Below are 14492 nucleotides of genomic sequence, written 5' to 3'. Positions count from 1 at the left end.
CCCTCCGACCAGATGGCATTTACATCAACTCTCTGGTTTCCATTCCACCCCCTCTCCCCAACTTCTGCATTCACAGAGCTCCTCCCCTCCCCTGATCAATTCTCAGCTTTTTTCTCCTGTCCTCCGATCCGCATTCACCTGTGGTCTCCTGAATGTTGGCCTGTGCTCCTCCCCCAACCCCCTACCTTTCTATTTAGATTTTTGCTCATACCTTGACAAAGGGCTTAGGCCCGAAATGTTGGTTATATATCCTTGCCTCCTCTGAACGTTGCGTGGCCAGATGAGTTTCCCTAGCACTTTTGTGTGCTTATCAGTTATCTGATCTCTTGCTGAACCTATGAAAGCCTCCCACAATGGACCCCAAGAAAGATGTTGGTAAGAGAGACTGCAGATGCTGGAAAAATGGAGAAACAAATGAAATACCAGAGGAAATCAGAGGAACATGCAAATGATAGTCGAAGTTTCAGGCCTGGCGAAGGGTTTCTCTGAGATGCAGGTACGGTTGCCAAAGAACCACGGGAGTGAGCCTGAGCTTTGCTTTCGCATGCACAGTAAGCATGTTTCTTCATCATGCACCCACTCTCTCGTGTAGCATCGGCCTCGTCCAATATATGTTGCACCACTATCGTCACATGTGCATTTCCTCCTTACATCAGCACATATTGCAGATAAAAGTGTACACAATCTAGTATGTGTGTGTGTGTGTGTGTGTACTCGCATATTTAAAAAAATTATCATGCCATTGTCATTAAAGCTAGTGGATGAGTCTTATTTGCAGAGGATGCTTGACTGAGCAATCTCTCACTTTCTCATTAATTCACTTAAATCAAGGCAGCCTCACTGCAAAATTTTTTTAAAACCTTTGGAAGATGTCAATGAGAAAAGCCGTGTTTGCAGATATTTAACTCAGCTCCAAACGCTGCTGTCTGAACAGTAATGCAAGACTGATACAATATTTTAAGGAAATTTTACTGTCTTCTTTCCTCGTAGCTCGGACACAGAGGAAACACTAAACTTATCACCTTCAATGTAAATTGCTCCGCCGTCTAAACAATATGAAAATGACTATGAGGAATACTAAAATATTGTCAGAGGGATTTTTCATCTAGCCCAGAAATTGTCTTCATGAGAATTAGGATTTTAAAAACTGGTTTCAGGATGGACTGAAAATTGTTTTCAGACTGACTTTCATTCATTCCTTTCTTAAAATTCATCACTTCTTCACCTTAGTTAATTAATACTCTACCTTAAAATCTACCTCATTTACCAAGCTTTCCCTCATGAGTCCAACTATCTCCTTATATGGTTGATATTATAAGTAAATCTGGAGGCACTGACATGAAACACAATGTTCCTACTTATTATGACAGCTGGAGCCATTTAGCCAATAAGATGCATGCTGGGTCCTTTTACACTTGTACAGTTGTTAAGTTAATGAAAAGTGTTGCTGTAAAGTCAGATGCTGTCATAAAAATCTTCCAAACCCTATTTGAATAGAAATTCTAAGCTGCATTCCTGAATTCTAGATGCAAACATAAAGAAGGTCCTTATATCCTGCTACTTAGCTCCCTCTATATTGTCTGTTGAACTCATGTCTCCACACTATTCCTCAGGGAAAGGGTGTCTGCATACTATTAGATGGGATTACGCTGTATAAATGATACTCTATTAAATAGGTATCTGTATTCTATGTTACTGAGGGTTAAATTGGATAGAATATGTGGCAGAAGGAGGTTATTTGGCACATCAAGTCCGTTTTGGTCTCCTGCACTTGGTTTGTAGCCTTGCAGATCACGTTCCTTCAAGTGCATCCACATCTGTTTAAATCTGATGCTCAGATCCGAAAAAATAATGTCAAAAGCTTATTTAAAACATGCTTATGCCCTTTTTTTTTTCAACCTTACACTTTCCATTTGCATCCAAGATTTCCCGTTTGTATGAACCTTGCAGCGACTGACATATGCTTCTCTATTTTGCTGATCTTACTTTCTTAGTCATTGCAGTGTTCTATATTTGGTGGCAACTTTTTTCTTTATTGGAACAAACTGCTGAAATTGAATCTCTTTATTTAACGCTTTCTCTTTATTTAACGCTTCCATTACCGCAAGGCTGATCAAGTTTCATCTACCCGTTTTCAAACCAATTCATTTTTGCAACTCCCTCCTCAGTCCAATGAAATTTGACTTTTTTCTGATTAAAAAATTTTACTCCTATTTTATTTTTATCTTTTCCCATAGTATAATGGAATTATGATCACTGACACAAAATTCCTCCCACTGATTTTTCTTCCACTTCATTCCTTAAAACTAAATCCAGAAATGCCTCTCTTGTTGCTGGACACTGCTGCAAAAGCTCTCTGGCCAACAGTTTGGGAACTGTGTCCTCTGCTCCTTTTACATTAATTCCCCTCCAGTTACAATTGAGGTGATTGAAATTTCCAACCATTACTGCCCTTGGAACTTTTACTATGTTCGCTTTTCTCTCTCTCCCGTGGACTGTTTGCAGTTCTGTAGTGTCCTCCCAACACTATTATTGGCCATCTTCTATTCTTTGTTAAATGTCTATAAACTTCCTGTGTTCTGTATTGCTAGAGTTCTGAATTCTAGGTTATTTGAGTTGGCACACTAGTAAGTTTGTTATAGGAGTTTGTACGGTGCTCTACATGCTGAGAACTGATGTAGGAGGCTTATAATGCTGTGTTACAACAGGTCTGTGGTATCATTATGTTATTAGGTTTGGGAGAGTCTACGTTGTACTATAAGACATCTGTTTCCACAATTACAGCGTGCCTGCATACTAAAAAGTAAAAATACAATGCTGGAGAAACTCCGCAGTTCAAACAATGTAGTTCATATAGCAAGGAGAAAGATACGTAACCAAGGTTTCGTATTTGAGCCTTTCATCGAGGTATAGACAAAATGTAGGCAAGCACCTAACAAAATGGTGGGGGGAGGGGTAAGGGAAGGAGCATAGTCCCAAAGGCTGGCGCTTATACAGGTACACGATCCTTTATCCGGAACCTTTGGGGGACAGTGTGTTCCGAATTTCGGATTTTTCCAGATTTCAGAAAGCCCACCCGAATTGTGCTGCCATATTCACCCCCATCCCCTTCCAGTCGCCCGGCCATCTCCCCCAACTGTCGGTCCCTCGGCTGCCTCCCCCCAAGCGCCAGTCCCTCAGCTGCCAGGCTGCCTCCCCCAAGTGCCAGCCGCCCAGCCACCTCCCCCAAGCACCAGTCCCTTGGCCACCTTCCCCAAGCACTGGTCCCTCGGCCACCTCCCCCAAGCACCGGTCCCTCAGCCTCCTCCCCCAAGTGCCGGGCGCCTCACTCCCCACTTACCGGATTTTGGAGCTTTCCGGATTTTAGAAGTCCAGATAAAGGATCGTGTACCTGTAGGTGGATAAGGGAGGGAGGGCCCAACTGCTAACATGAAGAGGGGGTATGGCTCTGTGGAGAGGGAAGGGAAAGTGGTGGAAAGCTAGAGGAAAGTAAACAGTAATGGGGAAGAGGGAGAGAATAGGGAGTAGGCTAGTAGAAACCATTGATGTTTTTACTTCATTCATGGGGTCTGTAGAATTTGTGTTTTGATTGCGTCTATATACTATATTATGACATGTCCGTTATATATTACACAGGAGAGCGTAGATCATCTAACCTTATTTTGAGTAGCTGGAAACCTGTCTAATTGTGTTGAATTATGCCTGAATTCTGCATAACAGAATAATTGTAAACTTGAGTAGACAAATAATTGCTAAAGGAACTTCTCAGGTCAGACAGCATTCATGAGTAGATATAGTCCGTCAGCATTTTGGGTCAGACATCTTATAAAGGCCAAGATAGAATAGGTGGAATTATATAAATAAAGGAGAAAGAAGCTGAGGGAGAGGCCTAAGATATAGCAAAGAAGGTGCGAAAGGTGGAGAGATAGATAAAAACCATTAGGAAGGGGAGTGGGGAAAGAAAGGTTAGACAGAGAGAGAGAGAGAGAGAGAGAGAGAAAAAATAAATGTAAATTTGGTTGCAAAACTGTACCAGAGCGTGTGACTTGGTTCCGGATCAATTTAATATTAGGTTTCTGATCGACAAGGGATTCTCCATTGACTCTCTACCTTTGTAACCAATGCATCCTTCCATACCACCACAATCAACTGTTGTTGCTATTCTACCCCTCCCTACCCCTCATGGTTCTGGACATCACCGTCACAGTTGACTCATCCTATCATCACTACATCATTGCCTGTTTGAAACTAGCACTGGCCCTTCCTGCAATTCCCTTCGTAACAGAGACACTGGATGAGATTTAAGAACTTCCCCTGGAATGCCACTGGAGAAAGTTTGGAAAGATGTGTGGGGAGGGGAGATAGTCAATATTAAACTTTTCAGATATCCAAATCACAACCGACTTCATATTGGATTTTAATGGGGCAGAGATATGGGGTGAGAAACTAACCTGCTTGCAAGAAGTAATAACATTGTTAGTGGGAGCTTGTACAAATTTAATCTGAGTTTTGCCATTAATTCCCCTGAAATAAATTTCCCAGAGTAGAAAATAGAAGGGAATAGGGAAGAATCAAGTCCAAACTTTCCAGTTCCACTTGTGGACAAAGAGGAGCCCATCCAAACCTACCTTTGGTAGCACAACACCCAATCTCCCAGGATATAGGATTTAAGACATTTGACAAAACGTCTGAAGGAAACTGGTCATCACTACAGAAGCAGATCAATAACTTCAGCAGTGGCCAATCACTAAAGCCACATAAGGCTTGAAAAGTACTGAAAAGAGACAGAGCTGTTTTTATGCAGCAGATTATTATGTTTCGGAATGCATTGTTTGAAGGAGTAGTGGAAGCAGATTCAACAGAAGTTTTCCAATGATATTTGATAAACGCAAACAAAAAGGAAATAATCATGTTCATGGAGAAAAAGGAAATCAAAGAGAATAATTGCAGAATCCTTTCAGTGAACAAGTATGTCTGGTTGAATGATCTCCTATTCAGCAATTCACTTGTCAGACTAATGCCAATTCCTGGCAAGCCACAGCTAGATTGACCACATCTGGCCATGCATGTTAAGAAACAAAGAGTCTTCCCTGCAGTCAACATCACCAAGTCTGGGCCTGTTTTCCAACTGCCAGCTCCTTATACATAGTTTGTCGCGTTTTGTTTGCTGCTGGGCTGTATGGTCATTTACATTGTTCTGAGAGAACTCCCCTGCTGGATTTCTCTGTGCATGCTTGTCTTACAGTGACTGTGGTGCAGGCTATAAAGTTTGGGCATCCATATTTGGTCATTAGGCATGGACTACTGGAAGATAAAACATTCATTCAGATTACTCCAGTCAAGGAAATAAGAAGTGGGTAATCAAGGGGCACGTGCGACCTGCACCTCTAACTCTAATTTTGCTGCTCTCCTGAGACTGTTTGTTCAATTTTACAGGAACGTCAATGAGTTCCTGAAAGCCTGAACTTGGTTTGTGATGGACTGCCCGTCCCTACAACAGTTCATCCTTCTTAATGCAGCTGTGGACTGAGTCAAACCAAGTTACCATTGCCCTTAGTTAACAGAGTCTTCATGACCTGAGCTCTGCTTCCAATTAAAGAAACCACTCAGGCAATGTTAGGCACTAATGTTCTCACGAATCAATTCTTTTTAATTAAATTGTCATCTTGAAAATTCTCATTGAATTGCTGCCGGCTCCATCTCTGGATACTACACTTGCAGAACTAAATATATGATTGTCTTGGCTCTGTACAGGGTGACTCCCTGTCAGCTAGAACAGTGCCGAGAAGGACCAACTATGAGAACAATTACAGGACTTGCCCATTTAATTACATGCCCTCGTTTTTAAATAGGTCCAATAAATCCCAGAAATTGGAATAGAGATTTCAGATTTATTGTCAGAGTACATGCATGACATCACATACAACCCTGAGATTCTTTTTCCTGCAGGTGAGGCAGAATTGCCACTTATTGGCAGTGCAAATAAAAACTGACTTAATGTATACATGAAAACAAATAAAGAAATGTAAACAAACAGGCTGTGCAATACAGAGGCAGAAAAAAATCAATAAAGTGCAAAAATAAGACTCCTTAAATAAGTCCTTGATTGAGTTTGATGTTGAGGAGTTTGATGGTGGAGGGGTAGCAGCTGTTCCTGAACTTGAGAGTGTGAGTCTCTTTCCTGATAGTAGCAGTGAACACCAAGCGAGTGCCAGGTGTTGTGGATCCCTGATGATTGCTGCTGCTCGCTGACAGTAGCGTTCCATGTAGATGTTCCTGATGGTGGGGAGGGCTTTACCTACCATGTCCTAGCCTGTGTCCATTACCCTTTTGTAGGGCTCTACACTCAGGGGTATTTGGTATCCCTATACTGACCGTGATGCAACCGGTCAGCACATTGTCCACCACACACCTGTAGAAATTTGTCAGGGTTTCCGATGTCATACCAAACTCCTGAGCAATAATTCCCCGTCTCCTCCTGAGATATCCCAACATACAACTGTCTTTTTCATGTGCTGGGCACATTCTGTTGATCAGCTCACCAACATTATCGCATTTCCATAGCCTCTCTCACAAATTCAAGTCCTCAACTCAAACATCATCCAGGTCCTGTCAAAGCACTCTGCACAGTGCCTTCAAAATCTGGGAAGTGTGGCACATAGTAAGATCTCACCAAGAGCAACGAGCAGATAATCTGGTTTTAAAGGTGTTTGTTGGCGAATAAATTATGCCCCAGGAAAAATCTATTCAATAATAAAATGGCATGTGGCCTTTTACTGACTAGGCCTAGAGATTGAAAGTTCCAGTGACCTTCTTCCATTTGTTTTGTTTTATTAATTTTGATCAGGAGTTATCTCGATTTTCCATACATTTGGAAGTATGGATAGCTTAATGATTATGATTAATCTTACACAAGCTAATAATTCTAAAACCCATAGGATCACCTGTTCTAATTTCATTATCACCATAGAAACACATTTTAAATGTCTTTCTAGGAATGCAATTTGTTAGCATAGCAAGCCCTCCGAAGAAAAGATTTATTGTTCATTTTTAAATCTTCTCAAATCAAGCTGGACTATGCACATAAACAGAGAGGATTCCCATCTGAGATTGACATTCAATAATTCCTGTTGGACCATCAAGCTATAACAGAATTGCAACTCACTCTGATGCCTCTAGAGGTCAAAGAGACAATAAACTTCTAAGTGTATTGACTTCAAATTGTATTCATGACTTTCTTCCCACCATATTCTAAAAAGAGTTTATTGAAAAAATGCAAAAATGATTTACAAGAGTATTAGCAGAACTTAGCAAAAAAGCTCACCACTTGAGACTCTATTTGTCTTTGAAAGAAAATATTGGGGCATGTAAAATGTCTTTGAAATTTCTAAAAGGGTTTAACACATAGACAGAGAGAAGTTCTTTCCATGTGAGAAAAGTAGAAACTAGGGTAAAAACCCATAAATAAAACATCTGGAAGATGTGTCAGAATGTCAAACTTGCTACCACAAGGAGAGGCTGTAATAAATCAGATTTCAGATTTATTGTCAGATTACATACGTGACAACACAAACAACTCTGAGATTCCTTTTTCCTGCGGGTGCGTTAATTGGTTGTGCAAAAATTAAACTGTACACATCGTGAACATGTATACCATGAAAAGAACTGTAAACAGATAATGAATGCAAAAAACTGACTATGCAATACAGGGAGAGCAAAAAACATAATAAAGTGCACAAGAGTCCTTAATTTAGTCTCTGGTTAATTTTTGTGGTTGAGGAGTATAATGGTAGAGGGGTAGCAATTGTTCCTGAACCTGGTGGTGTAAGTTTTGTGACGCTCTTTCCTGATGGCAGCAGCAAGAACAGACCATGTGTGGGTGGTGTGGGTCTTTGATGAATGCTGCTGCCCTCTGTTGGCCGCGTTCCCTGTAGATATACTCAATAGTGGGGAAGATTTAGCCTGTAATGTCCTGGGCTGTGTCCTCTACATTTTGGAGGACTTTACGCTCAGGAGTGTTGGTGTTCCCATACCAATCCGTGATGCAGCTGGTCAGCACACTTTCCATCATATATCTGTAGAAATTTGCCACTGTTTCTGATGTCATGCCAAACCTCCACAAGCCCATGAGGTTTCTTTACGATGCCATTGATGTGTTCGGTCCTCCAAGATAGTGAATCCCAAGAACTAAATGTGCTCACCCTCTCCACTTCTGATCCCCCAATGATCACGGGATTGTATACCTCAGCTTTCCTTTCCAATCAGCTCCTTAGTTTTGGTGACATTGAATGCAATGTTGTTGTCGGTGCACCATTCAGTCAAGTTTTCAATCTCCATCGTGTATCCTGACTCATCCCCATCTTTTATACAACCCACTACTGTGACATCATTGGCAAATTTATAGATGGTGTTATTGCTGAACCAAGCCACACAGTCATAGGTGAAAAGTGAGTAGAGCAGGAACTAAGAACGCTGTCCTGTGGTACTCCGCTACTGATGGAGATTGTGGAGGAGAAGTTCTTACCAATCTTCATTGATTGTGGTCTGGAGATGAGGAAATCCATGATTCAATTATGGAGTGGGGTATTAACTCTCAAGTCTTGGAGTTGCTAATCAGTTTTGAGGGGATGACAGTGTTAAATGCCGAACTGTAGTCGATAAAGAGCATCCTGATGAATGCATCTTTGCTGCCCAGATGTTCCAGGACTTTGTGTAGGGCCAGTGAAATAACATCTGCCATAGGTAGACCTGTTGTCGTGATAGGCGAACTCGAATGGATCCGTGTCACTACTGATCTGCTTCATCACCAGCCTTTCAAAACACTTCATCACTGTTGGTATAAAGTGCCACTGGTCAATAGTTGTTAAGGCAGGTTACTGCACTCTTCTTGGGCACCAGTATGACTGATGCCTGTTTGAAATGGGTGGGTACCATGCCCAGCTGGAGTGAGATATTGAGGATATCGGTGAATTCCTTGGTAAGTTGATCAGCGCTGATCTTTAGTACTCGGCCAGGAATCCATCCGGGCTGGATATGCTTTCCTCAGATTCATTGAAAGAGTTGCCAACAAACTCATAACTGAGAAAAAAATGCTTTGCTGACAGGTTAGATGAAATACCTATCTCGTTTCATTTCATCGGATGCAAGGATCGACAACGAGATAGACAACAAACTCGCCAAGGCAAATAGAGCATTTGGAAGACTACACAAAAGAGTCTGGAAAAACAACCAACTGAAAAACCTCACAAAGATTAGCATATACAGAGCCATTGTCATACCCACACTCCTGTTCGGCTCTGAATCATGGGTCCTTTACTGGCATCACCTACGACTCCTAGAACGCTTCCACCAGCGTTGTCTCCGCTCCATCCTCAACATTCATTGGAGCAACTTCATCTCCAACATCGAAGTACTCGAGATGGCAGAGGCCGACAGCATCGAATCCACGCTGCTGAAGATCAAACTGCGCTGGGTAGGTCACATCTCCAGAATGGAGGATCATCGCATTCCCAAGGTTGTGGTATATGGCGAGCTCTCCACTGGCCACTGAGACAGAGGTGCACCAAAGAAGAGGTACAAGGACTGCCTAAAGAAAGCTCTTGGTGCCTGCCCCATTGACCACCACCAGTGGGCTGATATCGCCTCAAACCGTGTATCTTGGCGCCTCACAGTTCAGCGGGCAGCAACCTCCTTTGAAGAAGACCGCAGAGCCCACCTCACTGTCAAAAGACAAAGGAGGAAAAACCCAACACCCAACCCCAACCAACCAATTTTCCCTTGCAACGCTGCAACCGTGTCTGCCTGTCCCGCATCGGACTTGTCAGCCACAAACGAGCCTGCAGCTGACGTGGACATTACCCCTCCATAAATCTTCGTCCGCGAAGCCAAGCCAAAGAAAAGAAGAAAATATGAAATAAATTGAGGTTCAAGGCTCAGTGGGGCATAAACACCTCATGGACCAGTTGGAGGAAATGCCTACTTCTTGTATGGTAGAGTTGACTTAACTGGATGAAGCACTTCACAACCCCTACCCCTCCCTAAACTTCTCAAATCTATATTCCTCAATCTGTGATCCCCCAACATTAATTTGCAAATCCTCATGAAACAACCATGTCATCACACATTCTTTAATTCATGATATCCCACCACTGCTGTCCAACTTATGACACCATGTTAGTGCCTTCCAATCCATCTTTGAAACATTTTTTAGACATACGGCACAGTAACAGGCCCTTCTGGCTCACGAGCCTGTGCTGCACAATTACACTCAATTGACCTACAACCCTGGTACGTTTTGAAGGGTGTGAGGAAACTAAAGCACCCAGAGGACACTTACGCAGACACGGGAAGAACATACAACTTCTTACAGACAGCGTTGATGCCAATTCCAGTCTCTGACGCTGTGACAGTGTGGCACTAACTGCTGTGCTAACCATGCTGCCCCTATTGGTTCTCAATAATTCACCTAGGTTTCAGGTCCTCAATCTGCAATGCCAAACCTATCTTTCCAATCTTTAAAGTTCACTCTGCATCCAACAAACCATGTTAACCCAAAGCCTGCACCACAGTCCATGTCTGTGCTCGTGAACCACCACTCCACTATCCATGTCTGTGCTCGTCAACCACCACTTCACTATCCATGTCTATGCTCATCAACCATCACTCCACTATCCATGTCTGTGCTCGTCAACCACCACTCCACTATCCATGCCTGTGCTCGTCAATCACCACTCCACTGTCCATGTCTGTGCTAGTCAACCACCACTCCACTATCCATGTGTATGCTCGCCAACCACCACTCCACTATCTATGTCTGTGCTCATCAACCACCACTCCACTATCCATGTCTTTTTTTTTAAACTTTATTTAAAATTTTATGACATTAATAAAATAAAAATTACATTTAAAGAAATAATAAAAAATAAGATAATAAAAATTAGAATCATCTTTCTTTGGCTTGGCTTCTCGGACGAAGATTTATGGAGGGGGTAAAAGTCCACGTCAGCTGCAGGCTCGTTTGTGGCTGACAAGTCCGATGCGGGACAGGCAGACACGGTTGCAGCGGCTGCAGGGGAGCATTGGTTGGTTGGGGTTGGGTGTTGGGTTTTTCCTCCTTTGCCTTTTGTCAGTGAGGTGGGCTCTGCGGTCTTCTTCAAAGGAGGTTGCTGCCCGCCAAACTGTGAGGCGCCAAGATGCACGGTTTGAGGCGATATCAGCCCACTGGCGGTGGTCAATGTGGCAGGCACCAAGAGATTTCTTTAGGCAGTCCTTGTACCTTTTCTTTGGTGCACCTCTGTCACGGTGGCCAGTGGAGAGCTCGCCATATAACATGATCTTGGGAAGGCGATGGTCCTCCATTCTGGAGACATGACCCACCCAGCGCAGCTGGATCTTCAGCAGCGTGGACTCAATGCTGTCATTAAACTACACAAATTAACCCCCCCAATAATTATAACACAACATTAATCATCTAATTTAAAATTAATCCAACCCTCCCCCCAATATAAAGAGTGAAGAATTAATTAACAATGTTGTAAATAAAATAGAAAAAACCCCACTTATGAAAAAAAGGATAAAACTTAACAACAAAAAAAATTACTAACAAAAAACATATCAATACTAAAATAATACCCTTAAACATATATTTAAATCAAACATAATTCATATATTTAACAAATGAAATCCACTTTAAAACTAAATTCAAATATTAAAATCATATATCAATTTTCTGTTATACAAAAAATCATAATTAATAATACATAAATACAGAATTTCCATTAATACCAAGTTTCCTTTATAATTCATCGAGAGAACAAAAACATCCCTTAGAAAAACAGATAAACTTTTTATTCCCTTCCCCTCCCCTTATATAAAAAAAAGAAAAAAAAAGAAAAAAATGTTCAAACTCTTATAAAATTCTCCATATTCTTCATTTATAACATCTTCAAAATTCTCTATCAAAATTAACTTAATTTTATTAAACTCTTCTCCCTCAATGTATTTGTACTTAATTTTCTTCTTCTTCTTATCACCTTTCCCCTCATCTTCCTCTTCATCTAATTCAACATCCTCAATTTTTGACTTATTATCTTCTGTGACATCATCCTCTTAAAAAAGAAAGAAAAAAGAGAAAAAAAAACCCCAAAAAAAAGAGAAAAAAAAGGAGAGAAAAAAACCTCCTAATTCCCTCTCAATTACAATCAAAACAAAGAATTTAAAAAAAAATTATTTATTTAAAAAAAAATAATTAAAAAAAACCTTCACTTCTTAACCCAAAAATTAAAAAGAAAAAAAAACAGGTTGGAGGTCACAACTACCTCCTCCTGTTTAAACCACCCAAAGCGGTAACTCCCCCAAAATATTGGGTGTGAGATAACTCACAGGTAGCTGATGACTTCTGGAAACTAGTGCCCACCCAGTTCCCTCTCCCAACTCCCATTTCATTAAACTATCATCATTATTTAAACTATTTAAACTCTTTTCAAAAAAAAGATAAAAGATTTATTTTTTTAAAATCAACGTTACCACTTCGATCACCATTGCTTCCATTTCTTTTAAAAATCTGGATACCACCTTACATCTCTACTCTCTTTGGAGACCTTGAAGGACTACATCGTTCCTGAAACTGCATGCTTGGTAGAGACTAAGAAAAGTCCATAACCTCTTTAGGATTGTCAAAGAATTTTGGCTAATTTCCATCCTAAAAAATCTTCAGTACCGCAGAATACCTGAATGTTGCCCTATGTCTTTTTTTCCACAACCGTTCTTTCACAGAATTAAATTCGCGTCGTAATAGCATAGTATTAAATCTCCATCTTGAAGCTTTCTGAACATCTTGTGAACTCAAATATTCTAATAATAATAATGAATGATCCGAAACCAATCTAGCCTTATACTCCACAGATGTAACCCTATCCTGCAAATGTGCTGATATTAAAAAATAATCAATTCTAGAAAAAGAATTATGTCGCGAGGAATAAAAAGAAAAATCTTTCTCTGTAGGATTAACTCTTCGCCAAATATCAATTAAATTCAAATCTGCCATCATATTAATCACTTGGATTGCCATCTTAGACTTCATAATTACTCTTGAGTACTTATCCAATAAAGGCTCCAACACCACATTCAAATCTCCCCCAACATCACATTAGAGTTCGATTGTCCAAGTAATAAAGACATATCCACAACAAAAGCTGTATCCTCAACATTAGGAGCATAAACATCAAGCAAAGTCCATGCCTCATTAAAGATCGTACAATTTAAATTTAATAATCTTCCACCATTTTTCTCTTCACTCTGTAACTAAAATGGTAGATTCTTATGTACCAAAATTGCCACACCTTTTGCCTTAGAATTAACGAAGAATAAAAAACGTGCCCAACCCATTCACGTTTGAGTTTCAAATGTTCCTTATCTATTAAATGAGTTTCCTTTGCCATTGCGACCACCGTTTCTTCCATTTCTTCCAGAAATCAAATTCCCTTCTTGCAGCTCTGCCCTCTTTGGAGACCGTGGAGGACTACGTCGTTCCTGGAATTGCGTAATTGGTAAAGACTGAGCAAAATCCATAGCTTCTTTAGGATTATCAAAGAACTTTGGTTGATATCCATCCTGAAAAATCTTCAGTACCGCAGGGTATCTAAATGTTGCCTTATATCCTTTTTTCCACAATAATTCTTTCACAGAATTAAATTCACGTCGTTGAAACATAATTTCCTGACTCAAATCCGGATAGAAGAAAACACGATTACTCTGAACCATCAAGGAGATTTGTTTTGCTGTGCATTTCTAATAGCCATACGTAAAATAGTCTCTCTATCACAGTAATTTAAACAGCGAACCAGAACAGGTCTTGGATTCTGTCCTGAAAAAGGTCTCCTTCTCAAAGCTCTATGAGCCCGTTCCAATATTAAACCTTCAGAAAACTTATCTTGTCCCAACACTTGTGGAATCCATTCAGTGAAAAATTTTCTTGGATCTGGCCCTTCTATGCCTTCTGGCAAGCCGACAATTTTCACATTATTCCGTCTAGATTGGTTCTCCAAATAATCAACCTTTTTTGCTAAATTTTTATTCTGAATCTGTAACGTTTCAATTGTTTTATTCACATCTTGCAATTGATCTTGTACATCAGATAATCCTTGATCATACATCTCAAGTCTTTCAATAGTTTCAACTTTAAAAGCTCCATAATCAGCCATCTGTTGAGTATTGACATCCACCAATGCATTAATCTTAGAAGTAAGATTATTCATAGAATCACCTAAATGCATCATTGAAGAAAATATCTTATGTTCAAGACTCTTGAAAAGTATATCAACATCAGTAGATCCAGACATGGTGGGATCCTGCTGTTCTTGTGGAATCAGAGGACCTTCTATCCCTTCTTTTAATTTAGTAGCTTTTCTTGCAGTTTGACTCCGTGTAAGAGCCCCTGTCACAGACCCCCCAGAAGTATCAGGAGGCTGATGATCAGGGTTATCTTTGATCCA

Source organism: Narcine bancroftii, chromosome 8 (assembly GCF_036971445.1).
Source record: "Narcine bancroftii isolate sNarBan1 chromosome 8, sNarBan1.hap1, whole genome shotgun sequence".
Classification (NCBI taxonomy): Eukaryota; Metazoa; Chordata; class Chondrichthyes; order Torpediniformes; family Narcinidae; genus Narcine; species Narcine bancroftii.
This window is presented reverse-complemented; position numbering follows the sequence as displayed.